General features: G+C 56.9%; 2 long non-coding RNA genes across 2 annotated transcripts; both read right to left on the minus strand.

Annotated features, from left to right (window-relative positions):
- Positions 1-12,972: 12,972 nt before the first annotated feature.
- On the minus strand, positions 12,973-13,749 carry LOC141729489 (uncharacterized). The gene is made up of 3 exons (XR_012580990.1): positions 13,643-13,749; positions 13,331-13,471; positions 12,973-13,122 (listed from the first exon to the last, which is right to left on the minus strand). It is a non-coding gene; the product is annotated as an uncharacterized LOC141729489 (long non-coding RNA).
- A 505-nt stretch (positions 13,750-14,254) lies between these two features.
- On the minus strand, positions 14,255-15,267 carry LOC141729490 (uncharacterized). The gene is made up of 3 exons (XR_012580991.1): positions 15,152-15,267; positions 14,681-14,828; positions 14,255-14,432 (listed from the first exon to the last, which is right to left on the minus strand). It is a non-coding gene; the product is annotated as an uncharacterized LOC141729490 (long non-coding RNA).
- Positions 15,268-16,471: the final 1,204 nt, after the last annotated feature.

Raw genomic sequence — 16,471 nt, forward strand, 5'->3', positions numbered from 1 at the left:
TAGTGCAACATAAAAAAGGGGTGCATGGAAATTAATAGAGGAAAACATATTGGATTGTTTGTTTCATTTTCATTTCACTTCTGGAAAGCTGTTTCAGTTTTCCAGGAATCTTCTCCTGTCTGCTCTTCCCAAGAATCTCTCATGGAGAACAAGGTCAAGCTTCTGTCACAAGATTTGCCACCAGGAAATTATGCCACTGGTGAAATTTTCATGATGACTGTTTGTACTGGCTTAGGGCAAATTTTGGGAGGAAATCTCCAAAAGGGGTCTGTCTAGAAAGCAAGTTCAAGTGTCCCCTCCCCCTACTAGTTCAGGAAAAGACTTCCACTGAGAAAAGTGAAAAAAACCCAGTTTATTTAACAAATAAAGTATTCACAAGCATGAAAAATGAATAATATTAAATAAAACCTCTGACAGTGCTGAAGAGATGGCAAATTCAGGAAGTCCTTTTTGTGGGTTGTAGTTGGCTCACTCGGTCTCTTCTAAGTCCCTCTGGTGCTGGAATGCAGCGTCCCAGAGCTGGGTGGGCCACAGGTGTGAGCTGCTGCCGGTGTTTTTCTGGGTTTTCAGTGCAGAGCAGGTTTAAACAGTTCCAAGAAAAAGGAAAGTCACAGTCTGAGGAACTTCTCTTCCTAAGATAGCTAAAACCAATTTGCTAGACCTGGGCTGTGAAGGCATCAGGAAATTTCCAAATTTGGGCACTGGCGGTCCCAGCAAACACCAGAGATGGATGGTGCTGGAGCCAGAACCTGCAGATTTCCAAACTTTGGCTTTCTGTGCCAGCAAATCACTGGGCTTGCGCTGTGCCAGCACCAGAAGGTTTTCAGATCTGGGCGCTGGTGCTGCCAGCAAACACAAGATCCGAGTGGTGTCATTGCCAGTGACAGAAATCTGCCAGATTTGGGCTCTGCTGGCACTGGGAAATTTCCAAATCTGGGTTTTGGTACAGGAAACACAAGATGTGGGTGGTGCCAGACCCAGTAGCAGGAAGCTGCCACGAGTTTTGGATTTCTGTGCCAGCAAATTGCTGCACTTGGGCTGTGCCAGAATAGGGAAATTTCCAGGTCTGGGCACTAGCAGTGACAGCAAATAGCCCATTTCAGGCTCCAGGCTCCAGGCAGGACTGGGTCTGGATGCCTTCCTCTTTTCTTTCCCTCTTTCTTTCCTTCTTTCTTGGGATCCTGCTGCCAGCAAACTTCAGATTGGGTGGTACTGGCAAGGGGAAATTGCCAGGTTTTAGCTTTCTTTGCCAGCAAATTCTGGACATGGGTGGTGCCAGAAGAGGGAAATTGACAGAGGTGGGCACTAGCAGGGCCAGCACACACCAGATCTGGGTGGGGAATGTGCCAGCACTGGGAAATTGCCAAATGTTAACTTGCAATGCCAGCATATTGCTGAAATTATGCTGTACAGGAACCTGAAAAATTCTGGATCTGGGCACTTGTGGTGTCAGCAAACACAAGATTGGGTTGCTCTAGGTACCAGGTATTTGCAAGGTTTTGGCTTTCTTTGCCAGAAAGTACTTGATTTGGGCTGTGCTGGCACTGGGAAATTCCCGCATCTGGGCACTGGTGGTGCCAGCAAACACCGGATCTTGGCATTGCCAATGACGGTAGCAGGGAATTGCCAGATTGTGGCTTTCTTTACCAGAAAATTGCTGGACTTGGCTCTGCCAGAACAGGGAAATATCCAGATCTGGGCACTGCCAGTGGCAGCAAACACCAGGACTGGGCACCTGTATTGGCATCAGGAGACTGCTGGATTTTGGCTTTCTGTGCCAGCAAATTGCTGCACTTGGGCTATGCCAGCACTGGGAAGCTGCTGGGTTCTGGCTTTCTTTGCCAGAAAATTGCTGCATTTAGGTTTTGCTGACACTGAGAAATTTCCAGATGCTAATTTTCTGTGCCAGCAAACTGCTGGAATTAGGCTGTGCAGGCATCTGAAACATGCCCGATCTGGGTACTGGCGGTGTCAGCAAACCCGAGATCGGATTGCTGTAGGTACCAGGTCTTTGCTTGGTTTTGGCTTTCTTTGCCAGCAAGTTGCTGCACTTGGGCTGTGCCAGAATAGGGAAATATCAAAATCTGGGAACTGGCAGTGCCAGCAAACACCACATTTTAGGAAGGACTGGATCTGGACCCGTTCCCTCCCTGCCTCCCTCCCTCAACAGGCGTCAGAATGGCTGGACAGCAGCCAGGCAGAAAGGGACCTGCAGGGACTGATGGACAGCAGGCTGGACAGGAGCCAGCAGTGTGCCCACCTGGGCAAGGAGGCCAATGGCTCCTGGCCGGGATCAGGAATGGTGTGGCCAGCTGGAGCAGGGCAGGGATTCTTCCCCTGTGCTCAGCAATGCTTGGGCAGCACCTCGAGTGCTGTGTCCAGTTCTGGGCCCCCAATTTAGGAAGGACATGGAGGGGCTGGAGCATGTCCAGAGAAAGGCAACAAGGCTGGAGAGGGGTCTGGAGCACAAGTCCTGTGAGGAGCAGCTGAGAGAGCTGCGGTTGTTTATCCTGGAGAAGAGGAGGCCCAGGGGAGACAAGGCAGTGCCAGGGCACAGGGTGGACTTGATGATCTCTTTGGCTTGTTCCACCATTGTTGATTCTGTGCTTCTCTGAAGCCACCCATGGAGCAGCTGCAAGACGAGCCCTGGGCCTCCTCTTCAGGAGCTCCAGCAGCCCAGGTCCCTCAGGTTCTCCTGCCAGCCCCAAAGCCCATCCTGTCAGTCCTGCAGAGCCTCTGCAGCTCCTCCTCACTGCCCAGAACAGGGAGCCCCAGAGCCAAACACAGCAGCCCAGATGTGCCCCCTGGCCTGGGGTGCCTCTGGCAAGGGAGCAGCACCAGGCAGTGCAGGAGCCTGCCGATAATTCCTGCAGCACTTGTAGGATGGTCCTGCTCCCCAAGGGACGTTCCCATGGTGCCAGGTCAGGGAGGGAACAGGGGTGGGCAGTGGTAAGAAGTTTGTATCAGGAAGAGGAAAGAAAGCAAAGGTGAAGCAGAGGAAATGCTGAGGGCAGTTTGGGGGTGGTTGCCACGCAGCCCTGGCTGTGCGTAACAGCATCTGCAGTGGGACAGAAAACTCCCAGCTGATGGGAACAAACTTTCTGGCTGAGTGCAGAGGCCAGGACAAAGCTGAGTGGTTTCCCTGGTGTCCCCCAGCCCTTGCTGGCCCCAGGGGCTGATGGCATTTGTGATCCCTCAGGCTCATGTCCCCACACCAACAGCATGGGGTGCTCCCCCTGCTCTGTGCAATGCAAACAGGGGCTGCTGAGGCAGTGCTGCCGTGTCTGTGCCTGCAAGGATGGGGCACCTGTGTGAGCTGGGGGAGAGGCCAGGGCTGCAGAGGGGGGATGTTGTTGGCAGCTCCATGAGGACGCTCTGGGACGCTGCCCTGGGCTGTCCAGCACACTGGGGATGGATCAGCCCCTGCTCTGCTGCTCCTTCCCATCTGCCCCAAGGCCCTTGCAGAGCACCAGCCATGCTGCCCTCAGCTGCCATGGCAACCAATGCCTGGTCCCGTTGTGATGGTTGGTGGCCATGGAAAGCTGCCCTGGGCCCTTGCTCAGGGCTGGTGTCAGTGCCCAGAGCCAGAGGGGATCCCTTGCTGGGGGCTGTGCCATGGCCACCTGCCCTGTGCCGCGCTGGCCGCTCAGGCACCAGGAACCAGCAGCCAACGGCACTGCCAGGGCCAAAGGCCAGGTCAGCCAGACAGAAAGGGGCAGGGCTGGGCACTGTTTCCAAGGCAACCGGCACTGGGGGGGACACCTGGGTCACCTGGCCTGGCAGTTGCCATGGAAACCCCTGGCAGGGACTGAGGGCACAGCCCCTGGCACTGAGACACTGCTGGGCCAGGTGCTGAGCACAGGGCTGAGCACGCAGAGATGGTTTTGTTCTTGCTGAGCTGCAGCACAGCCAAGGCCTGTCCTGCCCCTCGTCAGCCACGCTGGGGAGGGGCTGGGGCTGCGGGGGAGCTGGGCAGGGGACACAGCCAGGACAGGGGACCCCAACTGACCCGGGCATAGCCCAGACCAGAACACATCATGCTCAGGGTGTGAAGGGGGGAACAGGGAGGAAGGGGGAAATTTTGGTGTGAGGGCTTTTGCCTTCCCAGGGAACACTTAGGCAAGAGGGGGCCCTGTTTCACCAGTGGGCAGGGTCACTGCCAAAGACACAGACACCAACTTAAGGAATTGTGTCATTTATATCATGCACAGCTGCAAAGCGTTACAAAAGGATAAACTCAGCAAAGCACATCATCATTAGCAAAGAATTACAAAGGAAGATCAGCAATCCATCATAACTCATCGTTACGTTTTGATGACCAATCCCTTGGTGAAACACTAGAGGTGTTTGTGGCAGACAAAGATTCTGGCTGACTATCAAGGTACACCTTACAGACATCAGTAGTACTTTAGTGACACCGTTCTTCATTCTTTTTTCTCAATCTCATTCCAGTTAGGAACAAGAATTCTGTTGTCCCTGGAGCTGGCACCTTTTTAATTCCAGAATAATGCCCCCAGGCCCTTTGCTGTTCAGCTTTACCATGCTTTCTGTGGCTAACAAGGCTTGGGGGGCCCTTCCCCCTCTGGCTGGAAGGGGCCCGGTCCCAGTCCCTGAGGGGCACCCAGGCTCCTGGATGGAATTCCTGTGCAATTGGAATGGAATGGAATGGAATGGAATGGAATGGAATGGAATGGAATGGAATGGAATGGAATGGAATGGAATGGAATTACTGTGACATCCCTCAGTGTCACAGCAGCCTTCACATGCAGCCCCGTGGATCAGAGCAATTCCTAAAGGGGCCCTTGGGGCAAACAGGGAGATCTGGTCTGGCAGGATGTGTTAAACAATATAAACAATGGATACATATTGTTTACACATATGTGTATACACATATATGCCCACATATATATGTGAATATATTTATATATGAAATATATAAATGTGTATATATATATATATATGTATGTCTTATTATACTATAAATATGTATATAGATATTTATTATATCTATATTTCACTTGTACAAATGCATATCAGCTCAAGATTAAAACCTTCTTCTGTTGCTCCATGTGGGAGCATTCCAACAATAATTGTTCCTTCTGAAGGTGCTGTTTCCTATGCATTCTCAACAAATTCATCTTTGTCTGCCCAAACCCACAAGGTCTTTTCCTTTTCCATTTGAAATTTTTGGATGCATTTGAAGCCATCCAGGGGTGCAGCTTCTTTTACCCGACTGCCCCACTGCTCACACAGGGCTCCAACCTCAGCCCACTCCAGAGCCAGGGAACTCCAGGGAAGGGCTTCCCAGCTGGGAATTTCTGAGGGGACTGATTCCTCACATTGACACTGAACAAGTGACATTTTGTTGGCATCTGGCCAGACTGTGCCAGTTTTGTTTTACCAGTGGGCAGGGTCAGCACCAAATTCCTTCAGACTCCAGCTGAAGGAATCAGTGTCATTTCCTGCAGCTCAGAGCAGCAAAGAATCACAAAAGGAGCAGCTCAGCAATGCACCCAACCATCCCCACCAAAGATTGCCTGCAGTGATTAACAAAGATCCAGCAGCATTTACCCTCAGCCTTTACCATCCCCCAGACCCACACAGCAGCTGGGGAAGCTGTCACAGCCAAGGGCTGCAGAGCCACTCCTGGGCACTGGCAATTCCTGCAGGTGCCTCCAGCCCCAGGTGAGGCTCCAACCCCGCTGGGAGAGGGCCCAGCTCTGACAGTGCTGAATGAACAAACTGACAGCAGTGCTAGTGTGGCCACATCTGCTTTCATCCTCCTCTTGGGTCCCTCCCAGAGCCTGGCCAGGGCTCAAGGAGGAACCAAGGGAGGTGACTTTGACCATACAGCCCCAAACAAGGCCAGATGTCAGATTTCACGGCCTTGTCTGGCTTCTAAATACACAAAGGTCAATACACGTTTCACTAATGAGTGGCTACATCTATCACAGCGCTAATGACCATGCATATCTCATTAGGGAGCAGATACAAAGATAACCTTTGCTTGGAAGGCTCATCCAGAGGCCACCTTTGGCGCAGGGCCTGCTGTCCAGGCCTCACTCAGGGCTGGTGTCCAGGCCTTGGCACTTCAGGGACGTGGTTTAGTGCTGGGCTTGGCACTGCTGGGTGAGCAGCTGCACTGGGTGAGCTCAGAGGGCTTTTCCAACAGAAAGGATTCTGCGATTCCATGATTCTATCCACTGCATTCAGTTGGGGCTATTTTAGCAGCATTCCTTTGCTCCAAAAGTTCCCTCTTGCCCAGCTCCTGTGACCTGAGGCTTCAAGTCCTTCAGCTCCTGGTGCTGAGCTGCTCATGCTGAACGCGAGGACTCGGAGAGAAGAACACAGTCCATGCAATTCCTTCTGGGACATGGAGAGGGGAGGCTGTGTAAGCAGGAGCATTGTTTGCTGTGGCCTCCTCTCTGCCCTTCACGCCTTTCAGCGCTTTGAACCAGCCAAGAGCTTTCTCCAAGAGTGCAATGGAGCAGCTGTTCCTGCTCCCAGGCCTGGCTCTCTCCAGTCTCTGCCCTTGCCTGGTTCTGTCCCTCTTGCTGTGCCCTCTGTTCCCCCAGGGCTCGCTGGCTGCTGCCCAGGACTGTGGCCTGGCACAGATCCAGTGCTCCAGAGCCTCCTTTCTGTGCCCTTGGACCTGCCTGGGCACAGCAGCCTTTTCCATCTGGAAGCTCCCCATGGACAGAGAGTGCCCAGCTCCGTTCCTTGCACAGCCTCCAGGAGCCCAGGGCTGCCATCTCCAGTCCCTGCTGGCACTGGGGGCTCCCAGGTGCCTCAGGCTGCAGTGACACCGCTGCACATGGGAGGGAAGAGGGGCAGGGGCTGTGCTCAAAGTCAGCTCCATGTGCTGCTGCTGCTGCTGCTGCTGCTGCTGCTGCTGGGGGGTCATTTGTGCAGCCCTGGTCCAGAGTCAGGGATCAGACCCTGCCAGTCTCTTCCAGCCCTGGCTGCTCAGAGTTTGGGCCTTGGAGCCTCAGGTGGCCAAAAGCAGCTGCTGCTGGTCCCTCTGTGTGCCCGAGTTCAGCAGTGCTGCTCCATCAGTGTGTGGCCAGCAACGGGGAAAAGCCTCAGCCCTGCAGGGCCAGGAGCTGCCGGGCTCTGCCTGAGCAGCTCAGCCAGCAGGAAGGGAGCTGCTCCACAGGGGAACCAGGAGCAAAGGACATTCCTTTGATAGGACATGTTTTCTTCTGAAAGGAGAAAAAAGGAAAAAGCTAAAAAATAGGTAAATTGTAAAAGATAGGAACAAAATCCAAGTGTTAGTGAAAAAACATAACATAATAACATAGTGAAAAAAACAAAACATAAAGGCAATGTTACATTCTTTGCATTAAGAGGTAAATGATCTTTTGGAAAAGAGAACTCAGTTATTTCCATTGTAAATGTGCTGATGACATGGATCCATCTTTGTGACCTCAAAAGCCTCTTAAAAGATTTTGGGCTTTGTTTCCAACACTGGTATTTGAAATTGTAGTCAAAGCAAGAGAAAATTGCTTAGTGCCCTTCCAGCTCCAAGCAGGACTGGGAATGGAAGCTCTGTCAAACCCCAAATCCTTTAGAAGATGACCTTCATTCTCAGCCTGGAAACGAGCTGCACATTCCCTTTGAAACTGTCAGGGATTTCTTAGAGACAGAAAGTCCCACTGACAGCTTTTTGCTCTGGTTTGGCAGTGCAGAAGGGCAATTCTCCATCCACCAGCTCCAGACTGCACTGCCTCAGGAGCACGGCCCACTTGCCAGCTTTGGCCCACTCGTGGCACTTCTGGAGGAGGAAGAAAGAGCAATTGCACAATTCCAGCCAATCAAGAAGGAAGAACGGGACACACAGAACACCCTGTACAGATCCAGGCATTCAGCTGGGACTGTGGAGAGTTTGGGTCCCTGCCAGTTGGATGTGTGTCCCCAGCTGCAATCTCTGGGCCTGCAGCAGAGTCTCACTCACCTGCCAAAGCAGAAAGCTCAGGCACTGTGCTTGCAGCGGGCTCGTCTGATGCAGAGCTGTCAGAGCAATGTGAGGGCAGAGCCAGCCCAGCTGGGCCCTGGGCTGAGCCCAGCAGAGCCCTGGCAGAGCCCAGAGCAGCCTCAGCACCCGCAGAGCCCGGCTGCAAGGAGAGAAAGCAGAAAGTGCCCGTCAGCTGAGGGCTCCTGTGCCCTTGTGCCAAGGCCTGTGGTGCCCAGGCCATGCTGGCTGTACCCAGAGCTGTGCCCAGAGCTGCCCATCCCTGCTGCCTTTGGCACAGAGCAGGAGGGCAGCACATGTGCCCAGCCTGCAGCCAGCCACAGCACATCCAGCCCTCAGCAGCTGCCCAGAGCAGGATGCTCCTGTGCTCGCTGCCAGCTCCCAAAAGCTCTGATCCCACCCTGCCAAGCACACAGGGACCCACTTCATGCCACCCATGGCTGGAAGAAAAGCTGCTCCCAAACCATGGCCTCAGCCTTCTCCAAGGGCACGGCCCATCCATGCCACAGCTGCTCCCAAGCACTTCCCCATCCACACTGGACCACCTGGAACGCTTCCTCTGGAAAAACAAACAACACATTATTGAAAAGAGGTTAGATGCAAAAAGGGAAAACAAGAAAAATGGTAAAAACTCCCATCTCTGTCAGGGTCTTGAGGAAGGCCCAACCCCTGAATGCCAGGGAAAAACCCAGCCATGGGTGAGGGAAGCCCACACTTTCTCTCTTCCCCCTTGCACTGCCCCCCAAAATCACAGTGACTCCAAAGCAAACAAGGGCAGTGGAGCAGCCCAAGCCCTTCCTTGCCTGCACAGCAAAGCAGCTGTGCACAGGTTCTGGAGCCCCACCTCTGCTCCCACCATGGGGTTGGTTTGTGTCGGGCTGGCTGCCCCAGCCCCAGCCCAGCCCGGGGCACGGTGGGTGCTGGGGGCTGTTGGCAGGCCCAGGAGCCCACTCCCATTTCGTACCCACCCCAGCCCATGCCCCAGCCCTGCCAAAAGCAGCTGGGCAGTGACTGAAGAATGAGTTGCATCTGCCCCAGCAAAGGGGGAGCCTTTGGTTCCCAGCAAGGCTGGGCCATGCCCAAATCTGGCAGAATTTCCCCGGCTGGGGACTCATCTGCAAATTCCCTGCAGAGTTTGGCTTTGAAGAAGGTGCCAGAATCAAAGTCCATCACCTTCAGCCTCCAGTGGCCAGGCTGAGGAAGAGCTTCTCATTCTTGATGTCACCCTCGCTGTCTCCAGCAGCAGCAGCAGCAGCAGCAGCAGCAGCAGCAGCAGCATCCCCACCCGGTACAGCTTCTCCAGGGGCTCCTTCTCCTTCCCTGCGGGCAGACCAGGCTCTCAGGGCTCTGCCCAGGGCCCCAGCTGTCAGGGAACCAGGACAAGCAAAACCAGATGGAATGGATACTCCAGGGACCTGGAGAACCATTCCCAGCAATTGGGAAAATCCTAGGTGCTCCATGCACCCATAGATGCGGTCTCCAAATCTGCCCCAAAATTGGGTCCAGCTTTTAGAGGCTATAAAGAGCAAGTCCAAGTGACTTGATGATATTTTCAGCCCAGAAAGCCCTGCAGCTGATGGCACACTTCACAATCAGCAGGGGACACAGCTAGGCCAAAGCCCAGACCTCTGCTGGGAGGCTTTCTCCTCGAATACTCGTCAGACAAACCTCCATGCAAGTCACTTGGGAAGGTTTCTTCAAATGATACATTTCTGGCACACGACTACACAGGGTTATGGGAAAGATTCTAAAGCAGCTGCTGTGGAGTCAAAGAGGCAGCACTAAGGGTCCTTGTCATCTCTTTGTAGCTAAATCCCACTCTGCAGGAGCTGAAGGAGTTTGGAATGAGCTAGAGAGTGGACCTCTAAGTTTTTTACATGATGCCATTGCATTTTCTTCACTTCTACACAGACAGGAAGGGTGAGTTTGGCTCACATCTCCACCACATGGCTCACAGGGCCGCAAGACTTGTAGTTACAAGAGCTTTGAAGGATTTCTTGGCCAAGAAGATGCTGCCAACAAGGATATTTGTGGTTTGGAGCCAACCCTTCAATATTTCGTCTTAGGGACTCATGCTACAGTGTAAGCTTCCTTAGCCAATCATGTTATGACACACAAACTCACAGCACTGCATCCTAAGCTTCTTGTTTTCCATTTTAACTACTTGTATTTTTTTTAGATCTTGGACTCTAAAACTCTAAACTTTCCTCTACTTCAACATTCCTCCCCGTGTCTCTGCTATAAACTAGAAATCTGCATTCTCGCTTCTAGCACCTAAGTTTGGAAGCCCTTTCCAAGGTCTCAGACCAAATCCTGGGTTTAATTCTAAGCTTTGCTGACAAGACCAAAGGTCTGAGATTTCCCTGCATTTCAGTTTCCAACAACACTGATGCCGTTAGTTCCACAGTGCCCGGGATCCCTCTCGCAAGTCAACTCTGTCAGGATCAAGGCGGCTGCTGGGGGGCTGCTTGTGGCCTCTGACAGCCCATTGCTCAGGGCTTGCCAGCACCCCAGCCCCTCAGGCCCTGCCCCAGCCCGGCCAAGCTGCCCGGCAGCAGCGCCGCAGCCCCACAGCAGCTCCAGAGCAGCCCCGTCCAGAGGCACCTGGGAGCTCTCAGCAAGGCAGCCAGCAGCACACGGGCAGGAGGACACGAATGGCGCTTCCTGCCTGGCACAGGGCTTGTGGCCATCTCCAGTCACCGCTCTGGCAGGGATCCCCGCAGCTCTGGCCTCTGCCCAGCCGCTCTGTCACCAGCACAAAGGCTTCAGCAGAACCACCAAAGGCCAAGGGGCTTCTGGCCATTTCCCCTTGCCCGCTGCACATGCCTGGGCAGCTGGCTGAGCACAAGCACCCTTTTCCCCCTGCAGGGCCTCAGGACTCCTCAGCCTGCTGTGCTGCTGAGCGCAAGCACCCTTTTCACCCTTTCCTGCCTCTTGCCCTGCAGACCTGGGCAGCAAAGAAAAGCTCCTGGCAGTCTGTGTATCAAAATACATTCTATAATTATTTACAGTAATCTATAATAATAATAATATATATAATTATCTACACCCTATAATTTATTTATTTTCAATATAGATAAAACAATGAAAAGAAGAACAGAAAAATATTAAAGAAAAGGAAAATTACCCCTGGCTCAGGTTGCCCCAGCAAAGACAGCCTCCAGGATCAGCTCTTCTCCTAAGTCTTCCGGCAGCACAGCCAGCCGAGCCCCGAAAGACGAGGCCGAGTCCTCCATACCCTGTGCAGCTGATCCTGCAGCCTCTGGATGGTGGAATATCGCCCACGCTGTATTTCCCCCAGGACATGCAGCGTTTCAAGTGCCAGCTGCGACATGGCACTGCTTGTGTCCTCCGTCAGGTGTTCAAGGGCTGCAAGAGAGAGGAACAGAGGCACGGTCAGAGCCGGATCTGCAGGGAGCCCAGGAGAGCCCCCTGCAAGGGCCATCCCAGCCGGCTCTTGCCGTGGCCGGGAGGGAGCAGGGAGCAAGGGGATCAGCCAGAAGCTGCTGGCCACGAATGGCCCACGGGGCCCTGAAAGCTCCGTGTGCTCTGCCCAGGGGAGAAGAGCCCTCCGCAGCCGGGACAGGGCTTGCAGCTGCCCTCGGCAGCCCGCGCTGGCAGCCCGCTGCCCTCACTCACCAGTGCAGATCAGCTGCAGCTCTTGCTGCTGCCCCCTCAGGTGCCGCCCGGCCATGCCTGTGAACACAGAGCCTGTCACGGCCCCAGCGGCACAGCTCCCTGCCAGCGGCGCTGCCGGCGCTGTGGCCACACGGGCTGCTGGCCCGGCAGGGCTCAGCCCGGCCCTTGCCGCACGCTGCCGCCCCAGGGCACGGCTGCCAGAGGGCGGCAGCAGCAATGCCCAGGCCAGGGGGGGCTCCACGGCGCCGAGCCCGGCTGGCGCTGCCGGGGCAGCAGGCGGGGCCGGGGCCGAGCTGCGGCGGGCCGGGCCGGGCCGGGGAGGAGCCCGGGCTCGGGACTCACCCATGAACCTGACGGCCGCCTCTCGCAGGGACTCCTGTGGGCTCTGCAGGTAGTGCAGTGCCCGGCGCAGGTGCTCGGCCGCTCGGCTCCTGTCCTGTGCCAGCTGGAGAGAGCGGCAAGAGGGAAGGGTTGGCGCGGGCTCAGCCCCTGGGCCGGGCGCTGCCTGCGCCCAGCCCCGGCCTCCCCTGCCCGCACAGCCCTGAGGCGCGGCCAGCAGCCGCTGGCCAAGGGCTCCCGAGGGCAGGGGGCAGAGGGCCGGCTGCTGCCCGGGGAGCCGCGGTGCCGCCCCGCAGCCCCGCCAGGCCGGGGCTCCATGGGTACCCGGCTTGGGGTCACGGGAGCCTGGAGAAGAGCCCGCCCGACCTCTGGCTGCAGCAGCGGGCAGGGGCACGCACAGGTGCCAGCCCCGCACACTGAGCACCGCCCTCAGGGGCCTTCTCCAGGCTGAGGCTGGGGCATGCAGGCCCTCCTTACCAGGAGCTCAGTGAACTTCAAGAGTTTCTCTTTCTTCACAGTTTTTTCAAGATCTTTCCTTTTCAGGAACTTGACTGCACAAAGCAGCGTTTCCCGAGAAGTCTAGAGAGCAGCAGAGATGCGGACATGGTCCCACAGCCCAGGGCACAGGAGCTGCAGCCTGGAGGAGGCTGCGGTCCAGCAGGTGCAGGGCAGGAGGCAGCCGAGCCCCCTGCCAGGGGGACAGCAGCAGCCCACAAGTCCTCACCTGTGCCACACGCAGATTCTCATCATGGCAGTGGAAGAGCAGTGGGAGCAGGCTCTGACACACTTGTGTCATCAGGGGTTTTTTTCCTTCTTCTTCTACAGCAGAAATCAAGGTGTGAAAGACAATCATGGAGAGCTGCTGCACCTGGCTATCACTCTGTAGAACAGGAAGGCAGCAAGAGCTCAGCATCAGCTGGTTCTGGCCCACATTGGCACAGGCCTGCATCTGCACAGGGCACCAAGTGTCCGGGCAGCAGCCAGTGGCCGTGGCTGGGGGCACAGAGCCTTACATAGTCAAAGAGTGGCAGGAACACCTTAGCCAAATGCAGGGCAATGGGACTGGGTATGCGGGCACCATTATCCAGGAACAGATAGCCCAGTAGCATGGTGGTCATCCTGAGCCGCAGGAGCTCCACGAGCCTTTCAGTCAGGCTCCACATTCTTTCGGCCTGTGTGGAACACGACTTTGTGAAAGGCCACCCTGCTGCCGCAGGGCCCAGAGGCCAAAGGCCTGTCCTGAAGCACTGGGGCAGCTGAAGCGGGAGGCAGGAGAGCTGGGAGCAGCTGCCACAGCGCCCAAAGGCCAGGCAAGGCCAAGCGACTGCGTTGCCCAGCCCCATGCTGCCTGCACGGCTTCAGCCACTTCCCTCTTCTCACCAGCGGGGAATGGTCCCTGAGTGGGAGGAGGGCCCTGAGCAGCTGGCTGCCAATGTCTGCACGGTCCCTCTGCAGGTGCCATGACAAGACAAGATCCATGATGCTGTCCCTGCATTCCCTCAAGTCCAGGCACTCGAGGACCTGAAAGGCACGGGGCAGTGACAGGGGAGCCGGCCGGCAGGAGCCCAGAAGCGCACAGGGCCGGGCCCAGGCAGCAGCACAGGGCACGGGCACTGTCCTGGCAGCTGCAGCCACGAGAGGGCACAGAGCTGGGAGGCAGCTCAGCCAGGCAGCGCTGGCCATCAGGCTCACCTCCACAAGGAACGCCAGGGCAGGGAAATCCCAGTATGGCATCTCTTTGCTGAGCATCTCAAGGAGGCAGCATAAGATCCTTTTACACAAGGGCCTGGATGCATGGCGCATCTCCCTGGAAGGTGGAAAATGTCACTAAGACCTTGGCCTCTCCCAGCACTGACTCACATGGTTCTTGTCCTTCCCCACCACCCACTGCCAGGGGACCTGGGCCCTTTGAGATGTGGCCGCTCCTGGGCACCCCCTTTCCCAGCCTTTTCCAGTCTGCTTGGCTGTCCCTCGTCCCTTTGGCCCACAGCCACGGGGACCATGTGGGACAGCCTGGGCACAGGGCACAAATGCCAGGAGCAATGAGGAGAAGGGGGTGTCTCACCTGGCCAGCAGAGCCACGGCAGAGTGGTGGGTATCAACGCAGAGCAGCGTGTCCCAGCCACGCTTGCCTTCCATTGACACCACCACCTGCTCACACTGGACAAGGCAGAGCAGGGACTTCAGGGTCTGCACTGCAAACCTGTGGGCAGAGAGCAAAGCCCAGGTCACACTGGGAGCACTGGCTCCTTCACAGGCCATGTGGCAGGGACAGAACGAGTGGGATGGAGCACCTGTTGGGGCTGGTGGCAAGGCCGTGCTCTTCCTGGCATTGCTTCCAGAAGGTATCAACCTCCTCTGGCATCTCTTCTGTGCTGAAGAACACTTGGAAGAGCAGATGCACAAACAGGTGGGGGAAATGTGGCGCCACTATACGTGGGACAGGGGCCTCCTGAAGGATCTTCCACATCACCAGGGTTGCCTGCAAGGGACAAAGCCCCCCGAGACAGCGCTCAGTGCCCAGGTGTCCGTGTGGCAGGGCCCAAGCTTAGCAGGGAGAGGCCCCGAGAGACCTTGGCAGGGGAGCACGGGGCCTGGTGGGCCTGAAGCTGCCCCTGGGGCAGGTTTCAGGCCAGCACCTGAGGCAGGGAGATGCAGTGGGGGAAGGAGAATGGAGAGCTGCTGGAGAGGCAGCCTTGGGGCCAGCAAAGGCCAGTTGCAGAAACTCACAGCCAGGCCAAAGACACCCGTTTTGTCCCTATCGGAGGTGCACATGCTGTGCTCTGGCCAGCTCCCCAGCACATCCAGGAGTATCAGTTGCACTGCCTCCGCAGTCCTGAGCGAGCCCATGATGGTCTTCCACATGGTCAAAGCAGCTCTGTAGGGTTAGAGCTCTGTCTCAGGGGGGGTCTCAGACACGGCACCGTGGCCTGGGCATCCCTGGGGGCCCAGGCTGACCACGGGCTCTGCCTCTGCCTACTGGCCCTGGCCAGCAGCAGCCAGGCACCCCAGCCCTGTGGAGACAGAGCCCTTAGGGGCAGCAAGGCAGCATGGCAGCAGGCTCGGTGGCTGACGTGCCAGGGTTGGGAAAGGGAGCAGCCAGAGGGCCCTGGTACTCTCTGTTGCTCAGACACCTGGGACAGGTGGTACAGGCTGATGGGCTGGGAAGGCCTGAGCCCTGTGGGCAAGTGGGCCCCATACCTGTCACAGGACGGGGCCACACGCAGGAGCGTCATGACTGCATCACCCGGGTGTGCTGCAGTGAGATTCAGCAGGGCCTTGTCCAGCCTGTGCTCGGTAGAATCATTGGTCATGAGCCAGCGGTGAATGTACCTCACCATGGCGGGCACCTGGAGAAGGCACAGGGAGACTTGGAAAGCTGCCAAAGGGAACAATGTCCCCAGGGTCCCGAGAGGTCCTTCCCTTCCCAGCGCACTGCCATGGCCTCAAAGGCTCCCAGGGACCACCAGGTGTGGCTGGAGAAGGCACGGGACTCATGGAGGAATTGAAGCCTGGCCCCAGCTGCTTACTTGTTCTGGCCTGGCAACACCCTTCTCCAGGAGCAAATCCAGCAGGGCGGCACTGGTCTCATGTCTGAGGAGCTCTGAGTGAGCTCTGAGCCCAGTGCCCATGGTGCTGGTCTCTTCCTGCTGAATGCTCCGGATAAAGTCGCAAACGAGCTGTAGGAGAAGGGCAAGAAGCCGGGGATGTTGCATGCAGTGCTGCACACACGGTGCTGGGCTGAGCAGGGACAGCAGGCCCAGCCCAGGTGGGGGTGGCTGCAGGTACCTGCGCTGTGCTGCGGAAGTGGCCACGTCTGCACTCCTGCTCCTGTGTGCGCTCCAGGGCTGCATCTGGCAAAGAGCGAGCGCAGCCAGAGCTGAGGGGCTGCGGGAGAGGCCGGAGAATACAGCCCAGCCCTGCGCTGCCCAGGCAGGGAGAGCCCCGGCATGGCCCAGGGGGTGGAGCACGGCCCCTGTGGGGTGTCTGCCCGGCCCCTCTTCCATCCTGTCCGTGGGAATGGGATGGGATGGGATGGGATGGGATGGGATGGGATGGGATGGGATGGGATGGGATGGGATGGGATGGGATGGGATGGGATGGGATGGGATGGGATGGGATGCGGCCAAGTTGGCTGCAGGCTCCAGTCCTGCAGCCCAGCTCTGCCACTCACCCTCCTGCGGTGGATGGAACGGCACCGCCTCTTCATTCTCCTGTGCTGGAGCAGCTCCAGGGCCTTTTTCCTCCTCCTCCTCCACAGTGGCCAGCTTGGGCACTCGCGAGGCTCTCTGGCTCCCCAGCACCGAACGCAGCCGGTGTCGCTCCTGCAGGGCCTCCTGCGCCTTCCCTGCGGGCGGGACGCGGCAGTCAGCGTTCGGACCGGGCCAGCAACGGCCCCCGAGCGCCCCTCACCCGCCCCGGGCCGGCCATGCCCAGGCGTTCGTTCCCGGGAACGCGGCACGGGAGGCTCAGGGCCGGAGGCCGCGATGCCGCGCGGCGGAGCTCGAACCGGGGAAAGCG

The sequence above is a fragment of the Zonotrichia albicollis genome, chromosome 7 (assembly GCF_047830755.1).
Source record: "Zonotrichia albicollis isolate bZonAlb1 chromosome 7, bZonAlb1.hap1, whole genome shotgun sequence".
Classification (NCBI taxonomy): Eukaryota; Metazoa; Chordata; class Aves; order Passeriformes; family Passerellidae; genus Zonotrichia; species Zonotrichia albicollis.